Source organism: Nilaparvata lugens, chromosome 5 (assembly GCF_014356525.2).
Source record: "Nilaparvata lugens isolate BPH chromosome 5, ASM1435652v1, whole genome shotgun sequence".
NCBI lineage: Eukaryota > Metazoa > Arthropoda > Insecta > Hemiptera > Delphacidae > Nilaparvata > Nilaparvata lugens.
In genome coordinates, this window is record NC_052508.1 from 16,512,292 (window position 1) to 16,533,863 (window position 21,572).

Genomic DNA, 21,572 nt, shown 5'->3' on the forward strand with positions numbered 1-21,572 from the left:
ATTAACATGGAGTGAATAGACAAGTACGAAGTGTTTTCTATCCATGCCATAGTTGATGATAATGATGAGAAATTGGACAGCAGTGATATTATCTCATGCTAAAAGCTTGGCAATCGATGGCAAACTACATTATTCATGGACATATCTGGCAAATGGTCATTGTTCATTGACTATCTCATGAAACTTGCGTACTAAAGCACTGTCAGTTCACAGGCTTCACTCATACTCCAAAGAAATAATTAAAAATTCATATTCTTGCTTCAATGTGCACTTATCACAGAAGGCGTGATCTACATCAGTGGTCAAACTAGCAATGTCCATCATTGATATAGCAGCTGATATCAAATCACAATTGAATGGGGTTTTTAGTAATGGCCATCTGAATACTCTAACTTTAACATCAAATAATGTTTTGATTTTCTGAGAAGATACAAGTTTTATTACCAATTCATTTATTGAATAATTTCATTCGGGACGTAACGCAGCTTGGAAATATGAGTTTTATAATGTCTTGAACCATATTCACAATAACAATTCTATTATTATGTTATGTTAATGCTGTACAATAAACTTTCCAATCATCAACAACGAATGGGTTTCATGGGTCTCATGGATTTGTCCACTTCATATTCTCTTTGTGCTTCTCAAGTAATTTCATTTATACAACTTTCAACCATTCTTTTTATCAAATACGTTTTCATCAGTCAGGTTTGAGCTTTTTACACCTGAAGTTCATAAAGTTTATGATTGTATGATAGTTATCAGTCAGGAGTGAGTTTTTTACATAATTCATGGAGTTTATGATAGTGGAATTTTTATTGTAATGTCCAAAGACCTATAGGCTGTGCAAAGGCTAAGAATAAACTTTCTAATCGTGATATTTTTCAAAGTATTTCAATTTGTATATCATCAAGCTATCAAAATGAAAAAGTTTTCTCAGTAAGACATTTTTTTCCGACCATTACTTTTTGAGATATGAGCGCCTGAAAGTTTGAATTTTTTGGACAGAACATTTCAAATTCGGTAATATATAAATCCATGAGATTCAGAGGATAGATTCTTCATGGTACTGTTGATCTAGTAAAACAAAAATTTTCTGAAAATATCAATTTTTGAAAAAGTTATTCAATTTTACCAAAAATAACTCAACTAGAAGTTATTTTTAGTAAATTGAATAAATAATCTTAAAAATTGATATTTTCAGAAAATTTTTGTTTTACTAGATCAAAAATACCAGGAGGAATCTATCCTCTGAATGTCATGGATTTATCTCTTACCGAATTTGAAATGTTCTGTCCCAAAAATTTTATCTTCAGGCGCTCATATCTCAAAAAGTAATGGGAAGTTTTTCATTTTGATAGCTTGATGATATACGAATCGAAAAACTTTGAAAAATATCACGTGTAGAAAGTTTATTTTTAGCCTTTGCACAGCCTTGAAGATGCATAGACTCACATGCAGCGCTAGTGTCGAACTTGGAATTGAAATCTGATCAATGAATAAATAATAATCAGTCTAGGGCGTCTTTTACTAATAGGGGGTTTCCTATATTCCAGTTTTGTTAACGATTAGAGATAAGTGAGATAAGGACAAACTATCTTTATCTTTCAGGAACAGGACACTCCATTTCCTGAAATTCTACTACTTTTCAACAGTAGAACCTCCAACTTTCTTCAAAAACCAAAAAGAGTCAACACTTTTGAAAGATTCTTTATAAACAAGAGTAGGCTACATGGAACATGTACGTAGGAGGAAACATTGACTACATGAAATTTGTTGTTCCCGTACAATTCTTATAAATTCTTCGCCAACTGGTGGCTGAAACTCATTCCCTCTCTCTCTGTTAACACGTACGTACACACTCAGCAACCACCCTCCCTCTCACCAGCCTTTAGTTTGCAGCTAAAATTTCATGTATCTGCAGTTTTTTCCGCCCTTTTCTCTTGTTAGCCATTTAGGAAAATGGCGTCTGCAACACGACGACACTCCTGATCTTATATTATATTCAGCGATATGTCTCTCGCCTACGAAATTGCATTTCTCTTGTTCATGTCATGCGATAACATCATCAGGCTTCAACACTGGAGCTAAACAGCCGCTGAAAAAGTGTCACTGCTGCTATCAAGCCAAGATCAGAATAAGCCGAGCATCACAACGAGGAAAATGCATGCCTTAGACAACCTCACTTCAATTTCGAGCAGATCACTACCGGTAGCTCAATTTGTTTCCAAATGATAAATGACAAGAAGATTGGGAAATTTTCATCTCCCACTAACTACTATGAAGTTTTGTACCAGACCATAGCCACCTCTAATACAAGGCCCCGGACTATGATATTGCAACGTCACAGTGTAGGCCTACAATCTAATACATGATTGGTGAAAAAGATCATCTGGTATTTTTTTAAATCTTTTCCACCAATCATGTATTAGATTCTAGGGTAGCGTCCTTTCACACCTGATATTTATAATAGAAGTTTCAACTAATTTGCTGATCAGTATCTTCTTTTGAATACCTACTTCTTCAAGACTTCTCTTGATAAACACTCGTCAACTAATGTTTTCACTACATCATATTAAATTGAATTATCACGACGACTAATCATTAATCATTCAGCAGGAATGATGGGAACATCTACAAGATTTATTAATTTATATATTTAATCCAACTCAGAAGTATGCAATATGCAGATTCGTAGACTACTGAAATAGCATGAATGGCATGGAAATATGAGACAATAAGAGAACAAAAAATGAAATCAATGAATAAGAGAAAACAATTCACACCATTAAATCGAAACCACAATGAACATCCTCTCTGAATTGATATCATACATTTCCGCGATAATTCCAGCTTCTAGAAGTTATATGCCCGATGAAACTGGTTGGAAATGAAACTGAAAGAAACTTTTTAATGAGTCTCACATAGCTTTTCAAGCGAGTTATTTTTCTCAATTTCCATTCCAACTTGAACACTTTCTCATGAGCACCTTTCATTTTTAAACCCTGGAGAATATATTACGGCGATGTTACAAATATGTATTGTTAGTGAAAGTTCTGTACAGAGCCGAAAGGACGATAATTTATTCGCGAACAACCTTCGCCTCGACTGGTGGAGAATCGCAGAACAATAATACAGCCGACTGCTCGCCTTTCAGTGCAGTGTGCTTGTTTTCTTTCACACAATATTTCACGTCGGACTGTGTTTTCCCAGAAAAATCGAACGTCCCAGATAATACAACCATGAACAAATTTCATTCATAACCCATGTATACGAAGCATAAATATTATTTTCACTTGTTTCTCTGCCATAAATCATCAATATTAATAGATATTCTTTGTTCCGTATTATATGAACTTGTAGAGTTGATCTTGGTAGAAAGTTGGTCAACTTTGAATTACAATAGAACTCCAATTATACGGAGTAATGGGGACCGGGACCTATTTAGATAATCAAATATTCGGATAATCGAAGCTTTTTTTTAATTGCTATTGGAGAGAAAAAAGCTACGTTTTGATATTTCACTATTTTTTTATTGAATTAAATGAAAGAAACATGATATTTTCACATGTTTTAAATATAAAAAAGTGTACTAATGTACAAGTTTAGAAATAAAAATCATTGGTTTTCAAACATATCCGTTAATTTAGACTTGTTTTGGACAATTTTTTTTCTGAAAGTAATTCGGATAATCGGTGATTCGGATAGTCGGAGTTCGGATAATTGGAGTTCTACTGTATTGAAAGTGTAGGAGAAACCGGTATTCAATTTCTCGATATTTTAAGATAGCAGTTCAACCTTTTATCACTTTTTCTTGTAATAATTTTAGATTCTTTGTATTCAACTGAAATCCTCCAACTAATTTGATCACAGGGTAACTCACCCTAAACATGTGCGGGAGGTATCGGCTTTCAATTTCTCTATATTAAAAGATAGGAGTTTAACCTTGGATCAGTTCTTATAATAAAATACATGTATTCTGAAAAAATCCTACAATCAACTTGACCACAGGGTATCTAACTAACTCCAAGCAAATCTCCATTATTATGGATCTCAATATTAAGAATATGAGGATAATAATAATAATATTCGTATGGCTCTTATTTCAAGTCCCTGAGAGAAGTTCCATCTTACCTGAATATATCATTCAAGCCGTCAATGGGCCTTAAAACTTTCATACTTCAGCCAGGACCGACAGTTTAATATAAGGATGTTTATTAAGTAAGAGGTTGAATAACTACTATCGGTGCCTTCTCTGATCTCAATAATAATATTATAGTTTATGTGATTAACTTCGGAGCTATGTCAAGGAAATATTATCGAAGAGTCAATAATTACTTTCGATTTAAATTGCTTTTATAACCCGTATTCCAACAGAGTGATATTGAAACTTGCCTTTAAAAATCAATTTACATTTCAAGTATCCAACAGAGGTTTGGATCAGAGAAGCTGTTGGATAATTGAAGCGCCAATATAGAGGTAAGTTGAAGCAAGAGTGGGAAGTACTTGATACTATTTAGCCAGCAACTAAGCAATCTTCTTCGGAATCCCCTACGGAGTCCTGAAAAGAAACCCTGGACCCTCTAATTGATCTATATTTGTAGAAAGAGCTGAAGTAATATCGTTCCTCCTCCATGGGGGACTAAACTTTCAAAGACCTTAGAACTCAGCAAGCAACCGATTGCCCCATAGAAAAAAGCCGGAACTTTTGCGAGGTATCCGTAATGAGAAAACCCGGGAGGCCAATAGAAAAAATAGCGTCGAGCTCTAATTGATAAGCTTCCGAAGAGCATTAAAGTTTCAGTATCTCCAATATCAACCAATAAGAAGACGACTGGTGAAAACTTTTCTAATCTTTCTGCTGATAATGTTTTTGCAGGCCAAAGCACTCTAAAACTGTTCGTCTGTGAAAATGGAATATAATTACTTCTTGATAATAATCGCAAGAATAGATGGTTTTTCTAGAACAAGTTTAAAACAACATTTTTGTTCTTGCTTGAAGTGAACTCAATATTCCAAGGAAATAGGACTTTTATGATTGAATGTTCTGAAAATCCATTTCTCCCGTATCAAAAATTAATTATCTGATATTTGTTTTTCTTTCAAAATGTAACATTTGTTCATAGATCTTCATGATATTAAAAATTTCCAATTTGTAGAGATTTGAGTGAGATATTTTTGTTTTTAATCAGTTTTTTAATATCAAAATTCAAAATTTTTAGTTTAGTCATTAGTTTTGAAGTGGAAATTGGACTTTTTGAAGTGAAAGTGAAATCTTAACCTTATTCTTTTTTGAAACTTCTATTTGTAAAAATTTGGAAGAAGACAGTTTTGGGCTATGCCTGTTGTCTTCTCCCAATATTTATTATAATTATGATTTGTAATTGTCAATGATATAAATAAATAAACATGTACTCCTGAAATGTATGTTCAGATGTGACATGCCCCACTGTACTATTTCAGATATTCAACAGCCAATAAATATTTATTTTCTATTCTATTTCAGAGTCTCTTCCATATTTGTTTCTGAACTATATATGTTATATGGAATGCTTAGAGCACAAGTACGAAATATTCGTAGTTTCTCTCACGCGCAGATAACAAACTCTATGAAGATTCATCTATGCAGCAAGAATGTTCGTTACTTGCAACTCATGATGCCCTCATTTATCTCAGCAACCCTTGCTGTTGCACTCTTATGCTGAATGGAATTTTCAATGGACTGTGTTTTGTGCAGTAGAAGAGCTCGCTTTTCAAAAGTCCATTGCTGGAACAATGAGAGTGATAAATATTGCTGGCGTCATGGCCATGTGTAGAAGATAGGAGAGCGAATACCCTCAATTATTCAGTCCGGCCTCAGGGTTTTGTTGACATTCTAGGCTCTAGCTAAATCAACTCAACATCCTATTCATTTATAGAGATACAAAACAACTACTTCACCTATTCAGGTTATTGCTATGCTTCAATTTCGAATTACTTATCATGAATTGGGTAATGAGCGAAAAATTAGTGAAGGATTATCTGAAAGCTGCACTTTTCTTCATCCATTCATTGACAACAACTATAGTGTATAAAATATGTTCGACTTGTTGAAAATATCCGTGTTCCCAAGTTGTGATACATCAATCTTGATTGATACATTTCAATCTTCTTTTGCAATCCCATAATATAACTGGATATATACAAATATTCTCTGCATTTAATCAAATACTCTGCATCGATTGTGTTGTCGAATGGAATAAATTCTGTCAAATGAGCTTGCATGGAAGGATTGAAATTTCGTACAATTTGAAAACACGGATATTTTCTTCAGGTCTCAACTAATTTTTTACAAACTTTAGCTGTTTTTGAGGATTATATTTGTGTTTCCCAAAGCTAACGCACTATTATAAGAAACACATACATTTTCCATTCCAATCTAATTGATTTTAGAACATCACAATATGGAGTAAAACAGTATGTTTTCCTTTTTGTGTAGTTGAGAAGTTGATATTGTGGTAATCATTAATATCAAACAAAAAGACTAAGAAATTATAAAAAAACACAGATTTTATGAAAGTTGATAAATGGGATAAAAGTGGGTTGTACAAACTTAAATTGATGTGGTGATTGTAATTCTTGTTACGTGGGTCAGACAGGTAGAGGTTTCAAAAGTAGAATTAAAGAACACTTCAGAGATTGGAATGAACAAAATGGAGAGTCTAACTTTGCAGAACATTTGATAACAAATAATCACAAGTTCACAGTTGAGGAGAATGTTGAATTTCTGCATATTAATGACAAAGGCAGATCTTCGAATATTCTAGAGGCTTCAAAAATAAAAAGTAATAAAAAAGGACAATTCCCAGTTTAGTTAAAATGACCAGATTTATTTCTATCAATACAACACTACGAATTCAGTTTTATTATAACCTCGTGTGATGATATTGAATCATCATATGACTAGTGTTTTCTTCTTATGTTTCTGTTATCAGATGTTGAACTATTTATTCTAATTTTGAATCTGTTATGAATTCATTACTGATCAATAAAGCCTAGAATGCAGAGGTTTTTCATTACAATTTATTGATCAGTAATCCAAAATCATCAAATCAATTCATCTTATCAAATACGAGTCAATCAATTTCTATTCTCTATTTCACAATTTCTATTCAACAACAAATGTATAATCTTCAAATCTTTTCTGGAAACGAAAACTGAAAATTCGCGTTACGATGGACAAATTTTTGAAACCAGACAAGTTTGATGGTGATCCGAATTCTCCAACAGCTCTACAAGAATGGAACTTCTGGCTAAAGACTTTTGAGAATTTCATCGCATCTTTTGACGAAGAAGACATCGATGATGAAAGTAAGTTGCGGTTGCTTACCAACTTTCTATCTCATTCTGTTTATCAAACAATTGCCGACAAAAATTCATATACTTCGGCTATTGACGCACTAAAATCTGCATATGTAAAACCAATAAATGAAATATTCGCTAGACATAAATTGGCAACTAGAAAACAGTCTTCAGATGAGACAATTGACCAATATAACCAAGCTTTACAACAACTGAGTAAGAATTGTGGGTTTGCAGATGTTGATTCTGAAACTCATAGGAAAACATACATTCGTGATTCATTTATCCGGGGCCTCAGCTCTCATCAGATAAGACTGAGACTTTTGGAGTTTGACAAGCTAACTCTTGATGAAGCTATTGAAAAAGCACGTGCCTTGGAATCTGCCAGAAATCAATCAGCTTCTTACTCTTCTGAAATAACTCTTAATGCCACTTCAAATAATTCTTCAGAAAATTCATGTAAAGAAACAAATTTGTCAGCTGTAAAAACTGGAAGCTCAAAATGTTATTTTTGTGGTCGTCAGCGACATAAAACACGTCAGCAGTGCCCTGCACTAAATGACTCATGCGAAAAATGCCAGAAAATAGGTCATTGGAAAAATGTCTGCAAATCTACTAAAACTTCTTCATCTTCGGCGCTTATTGCAGCCTCTACTGTTCTTGAAAATGCTACAGTACAAGCTCAGGTAAACAACATTCCTACTTCTGCTTTGATAGATACAGGAAGCTCTGAGACATTTATTTCACACTGTTTTGCTGAAAAATGTGGACTTGAAATGTACCCTACAACTGGTGCAGTGTCCATGGCTTCAACATCACTAAGAAAGAACATTTCCTTTTATTGTGTAGCTCATTTAGAATTTTCAGGTCAACATTATCCCAAAACAAAATTCAGTGTATTGCCTGATTTGTTTGCTAATGTTATTGTAGGACATGACTTACTTAATCAACACTCTGAACTTAGAGTTTCATTTGGAGGAACTAAACCCCCATTGACTATCAATTATCTGGCTCCAGCAAAGATAGAACCTCCACCACTTTTTGAGTTTTTAACTAAAAACATTAAACCTATAATTACTAAATCCCGAAAGCATTCTCTTGAAGACACTAGTTTCATGGAGAAAGAAATTGAGAAACTGCTAGCTGATGGAATTATTGAAGAAAGCAGGTCTCCTGGAGAGCTCAAGCATTTGTAGTGAAGAACGAAAATCACAAAAAGCGAATGGTAATAGACTATTCTCAAACTATTAACCGATACACACATCTTGACGCATATCCCCTCCCTAGTCTTGAAGATATTGTTTCTAAGGTCTCAAAAAACTCTGTATTCACCACTATTGACTTGAAAAGCGCTTACCACCAGGTACCCCTACGAGAAAAAGATCGACCTTTCACTGCATTTGAGGCATGTGGCCGTTTGTATCAATTTCGAAGGCTTGCTTTTGGTCTGACAGATGGTGTACCCACTTTTCAGCGAGTCATTGATAATGTTATTAATAATGAAAAACTTGAAAAAACGTATGCATACCTGGATGATGTGACAATATGTGGTAAGAATCAGAAGGAACATGATTTGAATCTCAAAAAATTCTTAGATGCAGTACAAAAATATAATTTTACAATCAATACAGAAAAAAGCAAATATTCACTTACTTCAATAAGCTTGCTTGGCTATAAAATTGAAAATGGGACAATTTCTCCTGACCCTGAACGTCTGAAACCATTGCTCAATCTTCCACCCCCAGATAATAGAAAGGCTCTTGAGCGAACAATTGGAATGTTTGCACACTATTCCAAATGGATATCCAATTATTCAGATAAAGCTAAACGGCTTCTTACAGCAAAGACCTTTCCTTTGACTTCTGAAGCTATAGCTGACTTCAATCAACTCAAAACTGAGATTTCTAAGGCAGTAGTTAGTACAATTGACGACTTTGAACCTTTTGTGGTTGAAACAGATGCATCTGATTTTTCAATTTCAGCTGTCCTATCACAGTGTGGACGTCCAGTAGCATTCTTTTCTCAGAAGCTGAATGATAGTGAGCGTAAACATTCATCCATTGAAAAAGAGGCTTTTGCTATTGTGTGTGCTCTTAAAAAGTGGAGACATTTCTTACTTGGAAGATTCTTCAAAATTATCACTGACCAGCGCTCTGTATCATTCATGTTTGATATGACTCATCAAAATAAAATAAAAAATGAAAAAATACAACGATGGCGATTGGAGATGTCATGCTACAATTACGAAATAATTTACAGACCAGGAAAGGACAACCAAGTAGCAGATGCACTTTCCAGAGTGTGTAATGCAACTCAAACCGATAAATTACACTCCCTACACTGTGACTTGTGTCACCCTGGAGTGACCAGAATGATTCATTGGGTAAGAACTCATAATTTACCCTATTCAGTTGAGGATGTCAGAAAAATGACTTCTTCATGTCAAACATGTAATGCCATAAAACCTCAATTTTTCAAGAAATTGAAATCTACTCTCATAAAGGCGACACATCCATTTGAAAGATTAAGCGTGGACTTCAAGGGTCCTCTTCCATCAAAAACTAAAAACAAATATTTGTTGACAATAATTGATGAGTACTCTAGGTTTCCGTTTGCATACCCTTGTCCGAATATGAATTCATCAACTGTAATTCAGTGCCTTGTGAACTTGTTTACCACATTTGGTTTACCTTCTTATGTACATACTGACAATGGAACCTCTTTCAAATCCAGAGAGCTGCAGGAATTCCTTCATAATCGAGGAGTAGCCACTTCCATGTCATCACCTTATAACGCACCAGGAAATGGCCAAATCGAACGAGAAAATGGTACAATTTGGCGCACAGTGTCTCTTACATTGAAGCATAGAAATTTGGATGTATCTGATTGGGAATCTGTGCTCCCAGATTCTCTACATTCTATTCGATCCCTATTGTGCACGGCTACTAATGAGACGCCACATGATAGGATGTTCCGACACTATAGACAATCATCTAATGGTATAGCACTTCCAACCTGGCTTGCCCCTTCAAACAAAGTCCTAATGAAAGTACCTATACGAAGAAGTAAATTCGATCCATTGGTCGAGGAGGTGGATATTCTTCAAATCAACCCACAATATGCCAAGGTACGGCTTAGTGATGGAAGAGAGACAACTGTATCATTGAAAAACCTTGCCCCTCGAGGAGAAGAGAGCATTCAAGAAGATAACGATAAAAATCAAGATGATACAAATGCAGGATCAAGCCTTAGTGATCACGCAGAGCCTGAGAACAATCAAGAAAATTATCATGAAAATCAAGATGAAACAAATACAGGATTCCCCCTCAGTGATGAAGAAGAGCCTCCTGATGGCACCCTGCGAAGATCTTATAGAGAGCGCAAAATGCCTTCTTATTTGAAAGACTATTCATTGAATTCCTAAAGACGGGAAGAATGTGATGATATTGAATCATCATATGACTAGTGTTTTCTTCTTATGTTTCTGTTATCAGATGTTGAACTATTTATTCTAATTTTGAATCTGTTATGAATTCATTACTGATCAATAAAGCCTAGAATGCAGAGGTTTTTCATTACACCTCGTTAGCATACATTAGTCGATTTTCACATCTACATTTTTGTTCTATTATCTTTTACTTATTTTCTTGGGTTTTATTTTGTACTGACAGTAAGTTTTGTTATAATGGTGAGTATGTTGCTTAAACCGCCAGTTTGTGACGTTTCTGTTACACCGTTAAGTGGGAGGAGACTGTCTAGCTGGGCCAATGGCAGGCGTTCATGCCCTTGACCAATAGCAGTACTCGCCTACTGGTATAAAGTCTACTGTTATTGTATTTAGTTTTAGTTTATCAGAGATTGACAATGGTGTAACAACAAAAACTGGTCTTTCTAACTTTCTATAAAATCTGTGGTTCTTTGACAATTTCTCAGCGTATTTATTTAGTATGTTTTCCCCAGTTCTGGTTCTTGAAGACCTAGAAATCAAATGATTCAAAATGAAATTCAGGCTATATTATAAGGATCCATATAAAAATATTCGAATTACAGATGAATTTGGAAATTATTTGTACGTTATCAGTGATTATAATATCCATTCAGTCTCAGCAAATAGCATTATGCATGGAAACTCTACGGCACCTTTCATTAAATTATATTTTAGTATCAGTGAACAAATAAAGCCTACACTATGTGATCAAATCAGAGGTATCATGAATTAGACGTATCATTAATTGCTATTATTTTTGAACCACTTTACACTTCAGTAATAACGTATCGATGTGAATATAGGAGATAATGGATTGTGATTATATGCAAATTATAATCACCAACAACACCTTAATAAACTATTCACAAAATTCAACGTTTCCAAGAAAGATAACAACCGAATGCTTTGCATTTTTGAATAATCCCTTTCTTCAAACAATAATTTCCTCCGCTGATCAATTCTAGATAGGCTTACTTCTCCACTGAGATTTCGGTAGGAGATGAGCCAGCGGTTATTTGAGTTGTGGGTCAGAGATCTATCAGGTTAAGTCAGCCAGATAATTGGACTGTCTTAACTGATTGACTTGAGAGATTGGAATCTTGGCCTCACAGCAACGATCTCCAAGTGAATTATTATTCTCTGGATAATATTAGGCTATATCATGCCCAATTCTCTCCAAAAGTAATTTTCATTAATATCTCAAGAAATGATACCATGGAAGACTGAAAAAGGGAAATTTCTTAAATCCGTTGCGTTTGACAAATTACTCGTTGGACATATTAATCCTCGCAATAATATGACTTGTTATTCTCTCATACACTTGGGCTTTAAGCCTGTTTTTCGTTTCCCAATCATTTATTAGTAGAGAATGATATTGTGATTTTCAATGTTTGAAATAAATAAATGAATAAATACACTGAGGTATCAAACAGAAGTGAATATGCGATCATTTCATTATCAATGATAATATAAGGATTAGGTAACTAATCTCGATATCAAATAATACAGTTTATTGGGTGATATTGATACTAATTGCTTTATGTGTAAAGTTTACATCATGTAAGTTTTCTCAGCAACGTTTTAATTGTGACTAACATTCTCTAATTCATAAATACATCATGATGTATTTCGTCACCTTTCAAACACATCGTGTCAAACCAATATTATTTATTTATTTATTTAATCAATGAGAATTACACAACTTACAGAAAAGTACCACAGGCTTATACGCCCAAAACGGTTCCAATTCTAATTTATACAACAGTCCAAATGTAGATAGGATATGTCTCACTCAACATTCTTCAATTACACAATCAATTTAAAATTCATAACACACAAAAATCATTCTTAAATTAAAAAAAAAATACTTCTAAATTGAATTGAATCAATCACAATTAATTAGAAAATTCCAAACTTTGGAAAAAATATAGAATTTTGAGATCGAAAGTCAAACAAACTATTAAATAATGTAATCCATGAAATAATCCAAATTCACCATTTCTCAGCTAAGAATAAAAAAGTATTCCCATTTTGTGATAGTGATGGATTTTGTCGTGTGTTAACCGGTACAGTGGAAAGATACTAAAAATTTGATAATGATTCATTGATTATTTGCCTCTATTAGGGCACAGTGAGGACTCCAGGTCCTCTCTGTCACACAACCCTAAATGAATGGATACTGGCAATTGGATAGTTGAGTACTTGGATACTTTGATATTTGCTACTGAATGAAACAATTTATGAGACAAACAAAAATAAAAATATAAAGTGCACTCCTCATTAGGCTATGCCGGCGTCGAGGAATGGTTCGTCTTGAATGTTAATACAAAATTATTCTTTAGTAAATCCCCTCATCAAATCCATACTCTTCAAGGTTCACACTCGGCCCAGTCATTCAATAACTCCAATATCCTTAACTATCAAGAAGGGAATGCATAATAGGTCAATGAAAAGACAACTAATTTCTCAAGAAATTTTGTCTGATCACAGGAACATGCAAGTGATTACACTAGTTTCTTGTAGTATGTGATAGAATTCAATTTGTGTAATTCATCATTGAATTTATGTAATACTGTAATTATATATTATATTCTCGTTCTGTCTCATGAAATAGATTTAACGTGCTCGAATATCACTTGTGGAGATTTCTTGTGAGATCTTGATCGTACCAGATCTCTAACAATCTTCCTCTCTCAATTTGGGAGTTGAGTAGTGAACGCCGAGCAGGACAGACGTCTATCTTGTTTGCTCCGAACCACTTTACACTTCAGTAATAACGTATCGATGTGAATATAGGAGATAATGGATTGTGATTATATGCAAATTATAATCACCAACAACACCTTAATAAACTATTCACAAAATTCAACGTTTCCAAGAAAGATAACAACCGAATGCTTTGCATTTTTGAATAATCCCTTTCTTCAAACAATAATTTCCTCCGCTGATCAATTCTAGATAGGCTTACTTCTCCACTGAGATTTCGGTAGGAGATGAGCCAGCGGTTATTTGAGTTGTGGGTCAGAGATCTATCAGGTTAAGTCAGCCAGATAATTGGACTGTCTTAACTGATTGACTTGAGAGATTGGAATCTTGGCCTCACAGCAACGATCTCCAAGTGAATTATTATTCTCTGGATAATATTAGGCTATATCATGCCCAATTCTCTCCAAAAGTAATTTTCATTAATATCTCAAGAAATGATACCATGGAAGACTGAAAAAGGGAAATTTCTTAAATCCGTTGCGTTTGACAAATTACTCGTTGGACATATTAATCCTCGCAATAATATGACTTGTTATTCTCTCATACACTTGGGCTTTAAGCCTGTTTTTCGTTTCCCAATCATTTATTAGTAGAGAATGATATTGTGATTTTCAATGTTTGAAATAAATAAATGAATAAATACACTGAGGTATCAAACAGAAGTGAATATGCGATCATTTCATTATCATTGATAATATAAGGATTAGGTAACTAATCTCGATATCAAATAATACAGTTTATTGGGTGATATTGATACTAATTGCTTTATGTGTAAAGTTTTACATCATGTAAGTTTTCTCAGCAACGTTTTAATTGTGACTAACATTCTCTAATTCATAAATACATCATGATGTATTTCGTCACCTTTCAAACACATCGTGTCAAACCAATATTATTTATTTATTTAATCAATGAGAATTACACAACTTACAGAAAAGTACCACAGGCTTATACGCCCAAAACGGTTCCAATTCTAATTTATACAACAGTCCAAATGTAGATAGGATATGTGTCACTCAACATTCTTCAATTACACAATCAATTTAAAATTCATAACACACAAAAATCATTCTTAAATTAAAAAAAAATACTTCTAAATTGAATTGAATCAATCACAATTAATTAGAAAATTCCAAACTTTGGAAAAAATATAGAATTTTGAGATCGAAAGTCAAACAAACTATTAAATAATGTAATCCATGAAATAATCCAAATTCACCATTTCTCAGCTAAGAATGAAAAAAGTATTCCCATTTTGTGATAGTGATGGATTTTGTCGTGTGTTAACCGGTACAGTGGAAAGATACTAAAAATTTGATAATGATTCATTGATTATTTGCCTCTATTAGGGCACAGTGAGGACTCCAGGTCCTCTCTGTCACACAACCCTAAATGAATGGATACTGGCAATTGGATAGTTGAGTACTTGGATACTTTGATATTTGCTACTGAATGAAACAATTTTATGAGACAAACAAAAATAAAAATATAAAGTGCACTCCTCATTAGGCTATGCCGGCGTCGAGGAATGGTTCGTCTTGAATGTTAATACAAAATTATTCTTTAGTAAATCCCCTCATCAAATCCATACTCTTCAAGGTTCACACTCGGCCCAGTCATTCAATAACTCCAATATCCTTAACTATCAAGAAGGGAATGCATTAATAGGTCAATGAAAAGACAACTAATTTCTCAAGAAATTTTGTCTGATCACAGGAACATGCAAGTGATTACACTAGTTTCTTGTAGTATGTGATAGAATTCAATTTGTGTAATTCATCATTGAATTTATGTAATACTGTAATTATATATTATATTCTCGTTCTGTCTCATGAAATAGATTTAACGTGCTCGAATATCACTTGTGGAGATTTCTTGTTGAGATCTTGATCGTACCAGATCTCTAACAATCTTCCTCTCTCAATTTGGGAGTTGAGTAGTGAACGCCGAGCAGGACAGACGTCTATCTTGTTTGCTCCGCTTATCTGATTTTTCGAGTCGAAGTTACTTTGTGCCAGTTTACTTGATCAGTCTTGAATTCAGTTAATAATTTAGTAAATCTGAACTATTCAGTTAAAGTTATACGAGTTTCTATATAAATTGTGTTGACTAACGTGTGTATCTCTATACTTATAAAAGGCTAAGCCCCGACAGACTGAAATCACACCACAGCCCAAACTACTGAGCCTAAAAACTTGAAATTTCGCACGATTGTTTATGGTAACCTGAAAACATCCACTAAGAAAGGATTTTAAGAAATTTGCCCCCCTGAGGGAGCTGGGGCCCCCCCAAAATTTTGTACTTTTTAACCGCTCATTGCACAGCAAAGTCATGAGGAACTTTTTTGTTCAACTACGAAAAAAAATTGGATCTATGCAGAAAAATTTCGATCAGGAGCACAGGGGGGTCCAGGAGAGGGCATTTTTCGAAAATTTTGAAGTAAAATCACACTACAGCTCAAACTAATTGTCCTACAGACTTGAAACTTTGCACAAATATTCTTAAAACATGCTAGACGCGCACTAAGAACGGATTTTAAGATATTTTGCCTCTAAGGGTTTCAAAAGATGAAAAAGGATCATATTTAGTAAGGTTATGAACATGGTAAGGTGAATGCCATATGGAACTGAGATAATTGACACGTGATATTCTAACATATGTTATAATCATTGGAAAGCTTAAAATAATTTCATCAATCAGCTGATCGAATTTAATTTTCCATGAATCGAAAGCGAGTCTGATACATTCCGATTACAACAAAGCACAGATATTTTCTTTGGTTGGGAGTTTGTTGATAATTCTTTTTTTCAAATTTTATTGCAAAAAAAAATCACATTGAAAAATTTCTTAATAGACAACAAGATTACAAGAACAAGATGTCAAACATAAACATATATTTATTTGTAGCATGGCCAAAAAAAGATAAACTTGAGTACTAGCCGTGAGTTCATTCAATATAACTCATATTTTTGTGTTGATATTTTGTGAACAAGAAGTATGAGTTGATGAGAGATGTGAGTAATATCTTTTATTTGATCTAAATGGTTATTCATATTGTAGTAGTCGGGGTCACTTCAAAGTTTTTTATTTTGTAGCTAATAAATGTCATACATATTGATTGTCCATAATGTAAGTGATTAAACCAATCAAAATTAATGGCTTACTGGTCCTTCACAGAATTTATAGTACTCCTGGTGATTGAGCCTGTCTTTTTTCAGTGTTGACTATTAATAATAAAGCTTTATTTACAACTAGCTTACCTGGCGAACTTTGTACCGCCAAAAGTCCATGTACACTTCACTATATTTGGTGAATCATGAAATTAATCTGACAATCAATATTTTCATTCACATCTAAATACGGACTTCCTGTGTGCTTAGTATTGCAGCATTCATTATTCCCAAAACATATTCTTCTCAATCAATTGGTAGTAATATCTAACAGTAAAGTGTTGAATTGAAAAAAAATAGATAGGATAAATTAGTTTTTCAAAGATGAGTTCAATGTTTTCATAGTTGTTGATTGTCAATAGATGGTCCAGAAAATATGCGATTTACGATGAATCATCACCAGGAATTAAATATTCTTTCCATCTTCCATTTTAGGATTTTCAGGATGAAAATAAGCTAAGCTAAATTCAAAAAAATTGTGAACTATTCTGACATTCTTCAGTAATAATAAATGCAATAAGAACAACTCTCTTACATGAGGTGAATAATTTTTTCCCAACATTTTCCGGTTACTTAATGATAGGGGAGTGATAATTATTTGTATAGGTCTTCTAAGGAATCATTATCTACAGCTGGTACCAATCAACTACACTTCAACTCCAAACTACCGTTTGGGTATGCAGGGTGATATGTTTATTACTGTAAAATGGATTAATGAATAATTATTATTAGCCACCCTATTAAAATTTCTGTTCAGAAACCATCCCCAATATTCACACAACATATTCCCAAAGTTTCATGACGTTATGTCAAGTAGTTTTCAAGTCTACTGGGAACAAACAAACACACAAACAGACATTCTACCGTTGTAATACCAGTAGCCTACACAATTCATCATAGGGTGACGTGTTTATTACAGCTGGTAATTTCAGATGCTAAATCATATTATCTCAATATGATCTTAAATCATGATCATCTTTCCGTTCTTCGGTAGCCGCTAGGCCGACAATTTCAAAAACATAGGTCTGTAAAATAGATTAATAAATAATCATTATTAGCCACCCTATTGAAATGTCTGGTCAGAAACCATCCCCAATATTCACACAACATATTCCCAAAGTTTCATGCCATTATGTCAAGTATTTTTCATGTCATAGGGAACAAACAGACATTCATTTCTTATATATATATATAGAAGATAGAAGATTCCATTCGGCTCAAACAAAAGCCTCTCTAAATGGAGGTAGAATGATAAGGTTAACAACTTTCAGTTCTGTTGTTTAAACATTTTTTTTTTTTAAATCACTTTCAAAAAATTCATGTAGTACCTACTATTGTGTTTGAGACTCTTCTGGCGCTATCATAGTTTCACAACTATTCTGCTCCACACTCCTATATCTTGCAGTCGTTAACCATATCTATAATTAAATAAAGAGTTGGCTTATACATGTATGGGATAGGAAAATTATGTTTGACGCATCACCACGTCTGAACTACTGGACTAATTAACTTGAAATTTTGCTTATAGGCTAGATTCTTAATTAACCAAGGATGGTTATAGGCCTATTTTAAGTTCTTTAAAATTTCATTACGTCAAGTTTTCAGATTATCAAGTTTGAAAATAGATTCTTGCGAAGCACGGGTTCCTGCTAGTTGTGAATATATTGTGAGTATGCTGAATCTGTAGTGGTATGCAGAGGGGCATAAAAAGCTACTGTTCACCCACAGCTTCATAAAAGAGGATCCGGTCAACAAGTTCGCCCGAGGTCGAAGGACATTCTCATAAAAAGAAATCATCCAATTCAGCAAAGGGGATCGATGAAGAGACCATGAAAAAATTATTGAAGGAGTTAGAAAGTCGCCTATCATCGAATATAGATGGTAAACTGAAAAAACCTAAAGAAGACTTTGAATTTCATGCTCTGTTATGTTGAAAAAAGATCGCACGTGCTCTAATATTTATTGTGAACAAATTAATTATTCAATGGTACTGTAAGTGAACACAGCAACATTGAAACACTCAACTTAAAGGAGTAGAGTTACTCCAAAGAAAAGCAATCAAGTCCAGAAGCGAGTAAAATTTCCCAAGTTACAACTCCACTCCACTCGCAAGCAATGCCTTGAACGGATGCCAAAACATGTTGTAAGATGCGCCGCTGTCTTTGCTTCACTTCTCTAATCAGTCTGCTATGCCAATGATTGCTCAGTCTTCAACTTTTGCCGTTCGGCAGTCGGCTCATTACTCTAATTACGGTGTCGTTTCCCTCAGTTTACAACTCAAACTTCAAGCTGAAAAGCCTGATAGCTCTGATGGTTCTCACACTGTAACACATGACGAATTCCATGTAGGACTAATTTGTCACTGTCAATAAATGCCAAACGTCTTATTGAGAAGAAATAAGGAAATGATATTTAAAACAAGGAATTTCTGATACAAGATTGAAGCAATAACTTTCAATAGATTTTAAAATGTTCGGGATTCAAGTAGAAGAGTTGGAAACTCTTCAAAATTAGAACATATTCTTGAATTCGTCCCTAATTCAATAAACTGAAGCTGCATGATGTCTTTTTGGGATGAAATAAATTTTCATTCCCACTTCGGCTTTTATTTTTATATTCTTGATCAGATTATGAGTGATAAATTATAACAAAACAATGTATTATATGAGATCTTGTTGAAATTGATTCAATTCCTTTTCCTATACTAGCACTTATTATTGTATGAATTCCTCGCCTGATCACAAAATTTTGTAAACTCATGGGCAGGAAACTACGTGTAAAAAACTATTGCGAAGTACTGCTACTACTAATTACAACTGAATAATTCATATTAAAGGAAGTTGGTCGTATTGATTGTAGAGTTTACTGATATTATTCAAGTTCCTTTATGAAAAATTAGTTGAGAATGAAATTCATCGTATGTATAATATAGGATATAGGTTTCACTATCGGATACTAGACTCATCACTCACACTCTAATCGACTACCAAACTGAGAAATTGTGCATTTCCTAGAATACAAGTGGAGAAACGATAAACCCCCTGATAGGCTGATCTACGATTCATTCTAGTCTTGTAAATCCACCACAGCAAGCTGAGACAAGATTCCGTAGCAGACTAGATGACCTACAGTGAAAATTTATAGCAGTATGAAAACCAGATTGAACTTCAGCTTATATATTTTATTGTAAGTAGTATTTTCTATGAATACTTTTCTTAATATGATATTAACAATCATATTTATCGTCGATAAAGCAAGATCAGATATAATTAATTATTATAGTGTAGTGGTATCACGTGTATAATAATCTTGCTATTGAGTGATGTGGTTGGCTTTGAAGACATCAGTATATTATTTAGTGATTGAAGTCATTGATAATGTCATCCCCAACCACAAAATACGGTAGGCCACCCGAGGTATATTCTATGACATTATAGGGTAGATGTGGCCAGGTTTGTGGATACAGGGGAACAATGCTTGTAGTGTGGCCTCACCCATCAGAGTTGTGCCTGTAGTTTGGCCTCCACCTCCCCCTAACACAATAATAAACCGTCGCTGGAACCACCTCAAAGTGACCACCACTGGCCGGTCCTTTGAGCCCCTCACCAACCTACATCTCCTTCAAACTTATAACGATGTATTATCGCAAGTAATCACCGCTCTCTACAATTCCCACGTTTCTATCCTCAGTGACCGTCTTTTATAGGTTTTACTTATATTTCCCTTATTCTACACTCTCTTCCTATCGCTTCTTGTCCTTATTCCCCTCTTCTCATTCTGAAGTATTCATCTCTCTATACATTCATCCTTTCCTGATTATTTTTCAAATCTCAACTTCTTTTTAAAGAAGACTCTTGAAGATAGACTCTCTATTGCTTCTTGTCCTTATCCCTCTCTTCTCATTTTCAAGTATTCATCTCTCTACTCATTCATCATTTCCTGATTATTTTTCAAATTGCAACTTCTTTTCAAATAAGTTGCAATTCGAAAATAAAATAAAATAGAATTAATAAGAAACAAAATAAACTATTTATTCATTTTTCTATCCTATTTTCTTTGAAATAAGATAGGGTAGAATTAATAAATAACAATATAAAACTTGTAATACCTTTTTTATTTAAAACATTTTAAAACTTCAAAACAATTCAACGTGTAGTTTTGACCTACTTTGGCCATTTCCATGTTTCGTTTTTCATTTCAACTTCAAAATGGCCAAAGTAGGTCGAAACTAGCCGTTGAATTGTTTTAAAGTTTGAAAATAATGTTTCAAATAAAAAGGGTACTACAAGTTTTATATTGTTTTTTTATTAATTTGAATAAAGTAGCCCCTATAAGTGAAGTGATTTTAATAGAATAGAAATTGGAAATATATCTTGAAAAAGTTATCACAATCATTGATAATCTTCGATAACAACTGAATAAATTGTATTCATTTCTATATACTAAGACATGACCTTTTGGCCAATCTTGATAACTATGCAGAATCACTAAGTGAAGTCTTCTTAGGCTGATTGTTGGTAATATTGACTAACAACATTCGATTACTTACTCTATTTTTGAGAGTACATCAGGGGAGAGAATAAGAGTCTTTGATCAGGTCCGCTCTCCTGTAACAGAAATTATAATGAGAGTTATTCATTGTTTTAAGACGCTAAAACTGGAATTAATTTTAATTCCGAATTAATCAGAAATCAACCACATACAAATGTGAGAAGAGAATAATAAAATTTGGTCCATGATTAGAGTTGATGTTGCTTGATGCAGCCTAGAATGAGAAAGTTGGATCGAATGTTATCAGAAAAATCGGA

At 33.8% G+C, this 21,572-nt stretch overlaps 1 protein-coding gene across 1 annotated transcript in view; it reads right to left on the reverse strand.

Moving 5' to 3' along the window:
* The window catches only part of LOC111045768 (adenylate cyclase type 2), a 325,456-nt gene that overhangs the window by 239,456 nt on the left and 64,428 nt on the right, over positions 1-21,572 (reverse strand). Inside the window, exon 3 of the mRNA XM_039429390.1 lies at positions 21,314-21,371. The gene's annotated coding sequence lies outside the window, so the exon portion shown is untranslated. The remainder of the gene's footprint in view (positions 1-21,313; positions 21,372-21,572) is intronic.